Source organism: Papio anubis, chromosome 15 (assembly GCF_008728515.1).
Source record: "Papio anubis isolate 15944 chromosome 15, Panubis1.0, whole genome shotgun sequence".
Taxonomy (NCBI): domain Eukaryota; kingdom Metazoa; phylum Chordata; class Mammalia; order Primates; family Cercopithecidae; genus Papio; species Papio anubis.
Window position 1 is genome coordinate 57,410,326 of NC_044990.1, and position 9,359 is coordinate 57,419,684.

Consider the following 9,359-nt stretch of genomic DNA (forward strand, 5'->3'; position numbering starts at 1 on the left):
ACCAACAGAGGATTCTGATTCTCACCTTCCCCCAGGAATCCTCAGTTTCCTTCCTTCAGAACTTCTTTCTCTAATTCTTCCATAGCTTCATTAGGTAACTTCTTGCATGTGATGCTGTGTTAGCCACTGCATTTAACAAGCAGCGTAAGCATAAGCCCCTGACCATAGCAGTCTGCAACATAGAATGAACAATGGCATCTGAGACTTATCTAAAAATCCAGTAAGTACTTATATACTTAATTATATAGTTAAATACTTAATTTTAAAGCAAAATGTATAGTTAGTGGAAGTAATAAGATTCCAAAAATCAGGAAGATTAACACCATGACAGAGTGTACAGCACCAAGATGCTGAGAATATGAATCTTTTTATTCCTGCATTGAATTTTCTTAACATGAGTTCTGCCTCAAATCTAAAGTTCAAGAGTCCTAAAGTATGGCAGTCAATTCTTATTCTACTATTGGCCCATAAGTCCAGCAAAAACACATTATTGAGAGAGATTCTACACTATTATTAATTTTCTGTAAGCTTTGAAGCTCTTTTTCTCGTTGAATCTTTAGAATATAATGCAATCATTAGTATTGTACTTTATCATTTATAATACATTTTTACATTTTCTGACCTCGCTGGATCAAAAAAACTACCCTCAGAGGGGCACTTGGTGAGTTTTATAGTATGAATGAGAAAACTGAGATTCAGAGAGGTTAAGGGACATGCTCAAGGTTGAATAGCATGTAAATATCAGATCTGAGACTTTTTATCATCTACTCTGCTTTTAGATTATAACCTCTAATAGCTACATATTACATTCCAATTTATATAATGTGTTTATAAATATATGTGAGCACACATATTACAGTTGATATTCAGGTTCTTTGACATACAGTGGCAAATAAACCACCTAAATAAACTGGCAATTTTGGAAGGTTTGAGATGTGAAAATAGAACCCCTTTCATTTGCTGACTCTTTGAGAAAGCTGCTGGGCATTCTCTCACTTGAGTCAAGTGCCATTTTGGACAACAGTAGTCCTAACATTAGTCTAAGGTGGTGGCCTTCAGCTGTGGATGGTTTTTCCCTCTCCCCAGGGGTTATTTGGCAGTATCTTCAGACATCTGTGGTTGTTATAACGGGAAGAGGGATGCTACTGGTAGCTACTGGGTAGATACCAGGGGTGCTGTTAAACATCCTATAATGCATGGGACAGCTTCCCAGAACAGCCCAAAATGTCAATAGTGCTGAGGTTACAAGACCCTAATCTAAAGTAGTTAAAGTCTCTTGAGGGGTAGGAGTACCTCACTTTCTCTGCCAAGCCACCGCTACTGCACCCTGGTTCCATTTAACCAAGTAGACCAATTTGCTAAAGCTCCCAAACAAGCCTGAACTTAGTGAAATTAAATCCATACTTCAGTGATAAAACCATGGAGAAAGCAGCAAGGAAATTGCCATAAAAGTCAAGATGGCAATTATATTTAGGAAGGAGGGGAGGGGTTATGATTAAAAAGGTGAGTGCAGAAGACTCCCACGGTGGCTGGCAATACTGTATTTCTTGACTTGAGTGCTGGTTTCTGAGATTCATTTTGTGATAATTCATTAAACTTTTCTCTATAGTTTATGCACTTTTCTTGATGTGAGTTGTATTTCACAATAATAAAAGGTTTTCAGAAAACGCGCTTCAGTGATTATCCTAGTTGTTTCCTGAAATAACTAGGATAAAGAAATATTACTGCCATGAATAAGCCAACTGTATTTATATTGAATAACAAAGAATCAGAAAATGGTAGAAGCCCAATACTTAAACTAGAAATCGTGGTACAACTTCCAGCTCATCTTTCCTCTAGGTTCCCAAATCTGGTTATTTACTGAACTCTATATATGCATGTAGGCACGCATGCATGCACATACACACAGACACACACACACAAACTTGAATACTAAATTATTAACAGAGATTGCAAAGTAACTGTCAAAGAGGCCAAATCCCCAATAGCTAATGATCAGTGCATTACTTCCTAAAGCCCAGTGATTCCCAGCCAGAGGAGGTGAGAGCAGGTCCAGCTGGAAAGGAGATAGCAAAATAACCTGTAAAGTATTAGTATTTCTCTTTTTTTAAGTTCTGGGATACATGTGCAGAATGTGCAGGCTTGTTACATAGGTATACATGTGCCATGGTGGTTTGCTACACCCATCAACCCGTCATCTACATTAGGTATTTCTCCTAACGCTATCCCTCACCTTGCCCACTACCCCCCGACAGACCCTAGTGTGTGATGTTCCCCTCCCTGTGCCCATATGTTCTCATCATTCAACTCCCACTTATGAGTGAGAACATGTGGTGTTTGGTTTTCTGTTCCTGTGTTACTTTGCTGAGAATGATGGTTTCCAGCTTCATCCATGTCCCTGCAAAAGACACAAACTCATTCTTTTTTATGACTGCAGAGCATTCCATGGTGTATATGTGCCACATATTCTTTATCCACTCTATCATTGATGGGCATTTGGGTTGGTTCCAAGTCTTTGCTATTGTGAATAGTGCTGCAATAAACATATGTGTGCATGTGTCTTCATAGCAGAATAATTTATAATCCTTTGGGTATATACCCAGTAATGGGATTGCTGGATCAAATGGTATTTCTAGTTCTAGATCCGTGAGGCATCGCCACACTGTCTTCCACAATGGTTGAACTAATTTACACCCCCACCAACAGCGCAAAAGTGTTCCTATTTCTCCACATCCTCTCCAGCATCTGTTGTTTTGTGACTCTTTAATGATCACCATTCTAACTGGTGTGAGATGGTAGCTCATTGTGGTTTTGATTTGCATTTCTCTAATGACCAGTGATGATAAGCTTTTTTTCATATATTTGTTGGCTGCATAAATGTTTTCTTTTGTGAAGTATCTGTTCATATCCTTCCCCCACTATTTGATGGGTTTTTTTTCTTGTAAATTTGTTTAAGTTCCTTGTAGATTCTGGATATGAGCCCTGAGCCCTTTGTCAGATGGATAGATTGCAAAATTTTTCTCCCATTCTGTAGGTTGCCTGTTCATTCTTATGATTGTTTCTTTTCTTTTGCTGTGCAGAAGCTCTTTAGTTTAATTAGATCCCATTTGTCAATTTTGGCTATTGTTGCAGTTGCTTTTGGTATTTTAGTCATGAAGTCTTTGCCCATGCTTATGTCCTGAATGGTATTGCCTAGGTTTTCTTCTAGGGTTTTTATGGTCTTAGGTCTTATATTTAAATCTTTAATCCATCTTGAGTTAATTTTTGTATAAGGTGTAAGGAAGGAGTCTGGTTTCAGTTTTTTACATATGGCTAGTGAGTTTTCCCAACACCATTTATTAAATAGAGAATCCTTTCCCCATTGCTTGTTTTTGTCAGGTTTGTGAAATATCAGATGGTTGTAGATGTGTGGTGTTATTTCTGAGGCCTCTGTTCTGTTCCATTGGTCTGTATATCTGTTTTGGTACCAGTACTATGCTGTTTTGGTTACTGTAGCCTTGTATTATAGTTTGAAGTCAGGTAGCATGATGTCTCCAGCTTTGTTCTTTTTGCTTAGGATTGTCTTGGCTATACGAGTTCTTTTTTGGTTCCATATGAAATCTAAAGCAGCTTTTTCTAATTTTGTGAAGAAAGTAAATGGTAGCTTGATGAGAATAGCATTGAATCTGTAAATTACTTTGGGCAGTATGGCCATTTTCATGATATTGACTCTTCATATCCTTGAGTATGGAATATTTTTCCATTTGTTTGTGCCCTCTCTTATTTCCTTGAGCAGTTGTTTGTAGTTCTCCTTGAAGAGGTCCTTCACATCCCTTGTAAGTTGTATTTCTAGGTATTTTATTCTCTTTGTAGCAGTTGTGAATGGAGTTCACTCATGATTTGGCTCTCTGTTTGTCTATTATTGGTGTATAGAAATGCTTATGATTTTTGCACATTGATTTTTGTATCCTGAGGCTGCTGAATTTGCTTATCAGCTTGAGGAATTTTGGGGTTGAGACGATGGGGTTTTCTAAATATACAATCATGTCATCTGCAAACAGAGACAATTTGACTTCCTCTCTTCCTATTTGAATACCCTTTATTTCTTTCTCTTGCCTCATTGCTCTGGCCAGAACTTCTAATACTATGTTGAATAGGAGTGGTGAGAGAGGGTGTCCCTGTGTTATGTGGGTTTTCAAAGGGAATGCTTCCAGCTTTTGTCCATTCAGTATGATATTGGCTGTGGGCGTGTCATAAATAGCTCTTACTATTTTGAGATATGTTCCATCAATGCCTAGTTTATTGAGTGTTTTTAGCATGAAGGGGTGTTGAATTTTATCAAAGGACTTTTCTGCATCTATTGAGATAATTGTGTGGTTTTTGTCATTGGTTCTGTTTATGTGATGAATTATGTTTATTGATTTGTATATGTTGAACCAACCTTGCATCCCAGGGATGAAGCTGACTTGACTGTGGTGGATAAGCTTTTTAATGTGCTGTTGGATTTGATTTACAAGTATTTTATAAAGGATTTTCGCACTGATGCTCATCAGGGATGTTGGCCTGAAATTTTCTTTTTTTGTTGTGTCTTTGCCAGGTTTTGGTATCAGGATGATGCTGGCTTCATAAAATGGGTTAGGGAGGAGTCCTTCTTTTTCTATTGTTTGGAATAGCTTCAGAAAGAATGGTACCAGCTCCTCTTTGTACCTCTGGTAGAATACAGCTGGGAATTCATCTGGTCCTGGGCTTTTATTGATTGTTAGGCTATTAATTACTGCCTCGATTTCAGAACTTTTCATTGCTGTATTCAGAGATTCAACTTCTTCCTGGTTTAGTCTTGGGAGGGTGTATGTTTCCAGCAATTTATCCATTTCTTCTAGATTTTCTAGTTTATTTGCGTAGAGGTGTTTATCGTATTCTGATGGTAGTTTGTATTTCTGTGGGATCAGTGGTGATATTCCCTTTATCATTTTTTATTGTGTCTATTTGATTCTTCTCTCTTTTCTTCATTATTAGTCTTGCTAGCAGTCTATCTATTTTGTTAATCTTTTCAAAAATACAGCTCCTGGATTCAGTGATTTTTTGGAGGGTTTTTTGTGTCTCTATCTCCTTCAGTTCTGCTCTGATCTTAGTTATTTCTTGTCTTCTGCTAGTGTTTGAATTTGTTTGCTCTTGCTTCTCTAGTTCTTTTAATTGTGATGTTAGGGTGTCGATTTTAGATCTTTCCCACTTTCTTCTTTGGGAATTTAGTGCTATAAATTTCCCTCTAAATACTGCTTTAGCCGTGTCCCAACTTCTTGTATGTTGTGTCTTTTTTCTCATTGGTTTCAAAGAACTTCTTTATTTCGGACTTAATTTCGTTATTTACCCAGTAGTCATTCAGGAGTGGGTTGTTCAGTTTCCATGTAGTTGTGCAGTTTTGAGTGAGTTTCTTAATCCTAAGTTCTATTTGATTGCACTGTGGTCTGAGAGACTGTTTGTTATAATTTTTGTTCTTCTGCATTTGCCGTGGAGTGTTGTGAAGACCGTGGGAAAAGCATAGTACCTAAGCTGTAGTGCACCACATCGTTACTCACAGCACAGTCCCTTAAGGCTTCCCTTGGCTAGGGGAGGGAGTTCCACAGCCCCTTGCACTTCCCCCTCCCATGCCCCACCCCCCACCCCCGCCTGCCTCTCCCTCTCTCCCCCTCACTTCTCCCTCCGCCCCCCCATGCTTCTGCTCACCCTCCAGTGGGCTGCATCCACTGGTTAACCAGTCCCAATGAAATGAACCGGCTACCTGGGTAAGAAATGCAGAAATCACTCACCTTCTGCATTGGTCTCACTGGGAGCTGCAGACTGGAGCTGTTTCTATTCTTCCATCTTTTTCCCTTGCCATATTTTTTGTTGTGCCTCAGGACACCATTCCAGAGGCCACCACTGCTAAGTCTTTTGGGTGTTTAATATTCACCCTCATATTTCTAAATAACATGCTCATATTGTAGACATTATCTCCTTAATTTCTTGTTAGGTAGATGAAAGTTTTCTGAACTTTTCTATGATAGATTTGTAACATTTTTTTTTAAATCCATAGACCACATTTATATTAATATGAAATATGAATATTCTTTATTCTTGAGCCAAGGAGTAAACTTTAATGATGACGTTTTCTAGTTCAACTTTTGTTTTTCCCTGAGTAAATATCACATTATTTTTCATTTGCTTAATTTTCTATAAATCCAATGCTTATTTATTTTTTACCAGGTGGTTCAATAAAACTATCTGATGTCTATTAATATTGTCTCAAAGTATTGAAATGGATACTGTATTGCTTCCATTATTTCCTCTTGGAGACTTCACTCTTACTGCCTCTTCTCTCTTCTGCTTTCTGGCATTGACACAAAGCTATTGCTTGGAACTGTTCTATACTCAGGAAAAATTCTGATGTCCTTCTTGTATGTTCAATTTTGATTTACTTCCTCACTTTGCTGGAACACATGCTCCAGCATCTAACTAAGAAAATCCTGCCACATCTAAACGTGTCTTAAGTTTACTCTCAGACATGACTGGTTAGAAAATTCTGATTTGGAAATCATTTCCCTTCAGAATTTTGAAAGCGACATTTTGTCTATTAGCTTCTTGTGTTGCTGTTGAGAAGGCTGATGCATTGTTGATTCTTGATTTTTTTTACATTGTCTTTTTTTTTTTTCCTCTCAATACTTTGTTTGTTTGAGACGCATTCTTGCTCTGTTGCCCAGGCTGGAGTGCAATAGCACAATCTTAGCTCACTGCAACCTCCACCTCCTGGATTCAAGTGATTCTCCTGTCTCAGACTCCTGAGTAGCTGGGATTAGAGGCACACACCACCACACCCAGCTAATTTTTGTATTTTTAGTAGAGACAGGTTTCACCATGTTGGCCAGGCTGGTTTTCAATGCCTGACCTCAAGTGATCCACCCACCTCGGTCTCCCAAAGGGCTGGGATTACAGGTGTGTGCCACCACACCCGGCCTAACACTTTTAATATTACTTATTTGTCTCTAGAATTCTAACATTTCATGGTGATGGGTCTAGGTTAGGATTTCTTTTTTGTTTTTTGTGTTGATGAATTTTGCATTGAAGAATTGGTGGGCCCTTCCATTTTATAATAGAAACTCATGTTTAACCGTGTTAGGAAAAGTATTACTTTATTAATTTGACAGCTTTCCCTCCTCCATGTTTTTTATTTTAGTTATTTTGTCCCTCCTCAATGTAATGTATTACTAATTTTCTAATAATTATTCTCTCATATTTGTTGTCTTCTAACCCTTCTAATGCATTTTTCAGTGTAGCTATTTAATTTTCAATTTTCAATAATTCTTTCTGTTATGTGGGAGTTTTATATTTCACGAGTGGAATATTTTCTTACCTCTCTGAGAACATTAACTTTTCTTCTTCTCCTTATCTTGGTAGACATTTCCAAATTTTCTTGTTCTGTTTTTTGCCTTTTCATTTTGAAGGAATTACTCAATATCCATTCACTCATAATTAAAAGGCAAAACTACAGTTGTACCTGATTGGAAGCTCTGTCTGCATGAATGAGTCACATCAGCTTCACCGTACGGTGACAAGGCAGCAACCTGGCTGTCTCATGTCAGTATCTGGAAGCTCTGTCTTTGTGGCATTTCAGGCTCTCCAAACAAAAAACAAAAACAAACAAAAACGAATCTAGGAATTGAAGGGGGTAGGGGGAGAGAAGATCTTCTGACTATAGGGGTTCTGGAAATAGAACTGAAGAACAGGTTGGAAAGACGGGGTATTCTACCATTGATTGTGTAGAATTTGCACACTCCTCATCTTCAGCTCCCAACTTTACTCATTTCTGTACCTCAAGTCTGAAGCTTTTCTGGCTGGATTTGTTCAGTGACTAAACTTCCCATTTTTCTTAAGATAGTAGAAAGAAATTGTGACTTCATTTTGTAGGGAAGGAGTGGGGATCCAGGACAGCAACTCCTTTGTGTATAGGCTTTCAACCAACATCGATTCTTTTCATCTAAGTCTCACCTGTACTTCCCACATGACTTGGTGTCCCCCAGGTCTATTCTGCTAGGGAAGTTGTTATTGGGTGTTTTTTTTCCCCTGTTTTTGCAGTATATACAAGCATACTTCAGAGATATTGTAAGGTAAATTCTAGATCACCAGAATGAAATGAATATTCCAATAAGGCAAGTCATGCAAACATTTTGGTTTCCCAGTGCATATAAAAGTTATGTTTATGCTATACTTCAGTCTATTATGTGTGCAAGAGCATTATGTCTAAATAAATGATGTACATGTCTTAATTTTAAAATACTTTATTACTTAAAAATACTAACAATCTGAGCCTTTTGTGAGTTGTAAGCTTTTTGCAGGTGGAGAGTGTTGCCTTGATGTTGATGGTGCTGAACGATCATGATGGTGGTTGTTGAAGGTTGAGGAGGCTGTGGAAATTTGTTAAAACAAGACAATGAAGTTTGCCACATTAATGTATTCTTCCTTTCATGAAAGATTTCTCTGTAGTATGTGATGCTGTTTAATAGCATTTTACCCACAGTCAAACTTCTTTGAAAGTTGGGGGTCAATCCTCTCAAACCCTGCTGCTGCTTTCTCAACTTAGTTTATATAGTATTCTAAATCCATTGATGTTATTTCAACAATGTTCACAGAATCTTTACAGGGTAGATTCCATCTCAAGAAACCACTTTCTTTGCTCATTCATAAGAGGCAACTCCTCATGCATTCAAGGTTTATCATAAGATTGCAGCAATTCGGTCACATCTTCAGGCTCTACTTCTCATTCTAGTTCTCTTGCTTTTTCTATCGCATCTGTAGTTACTTCCTCCACTGGAGCCTTGAGTCCCTCCAAGTCAACCATGAGGATTGGAATCAATTTCTTCCAAACTCCTGTTAACGTTGATACTCTGACCTCCTCTCATGAATCATGAATGTTCTTAATGACAACTAGAATGGTGAATCCTTTCCAGAAAGTTTTCAGTTTACTTTGCCTGGATCTGTCACACAAATCACTCCCTGTGGCAGCTGTAGTATTATGAAATGTATTTCTTAAATTACAAGACTTGAAATTTGAAATTATTCTTTGATCTGTAGGCTGTAGAATAGATGTTGTATTAGCAGGTATAAAAACATTAATCTTCTTGTACATCTCCATTAAAGCTCTTGGGAGACTAAGTGCATTGAGAATAAGCAATAATAATTAGAAAGGAATGTTTTTTCTGAGCAATAGGTCTCAACAATGGGCTTAACATAGTCAGTAAACTATGCTGTAGAAACATGTGCTGTCATCCAGACTTTATAGTTCTAGTTATAGAGCACAGACAGAATAAATGTAGCATACTTCTTAAGGGCCCTAGGATTTTTCAGAA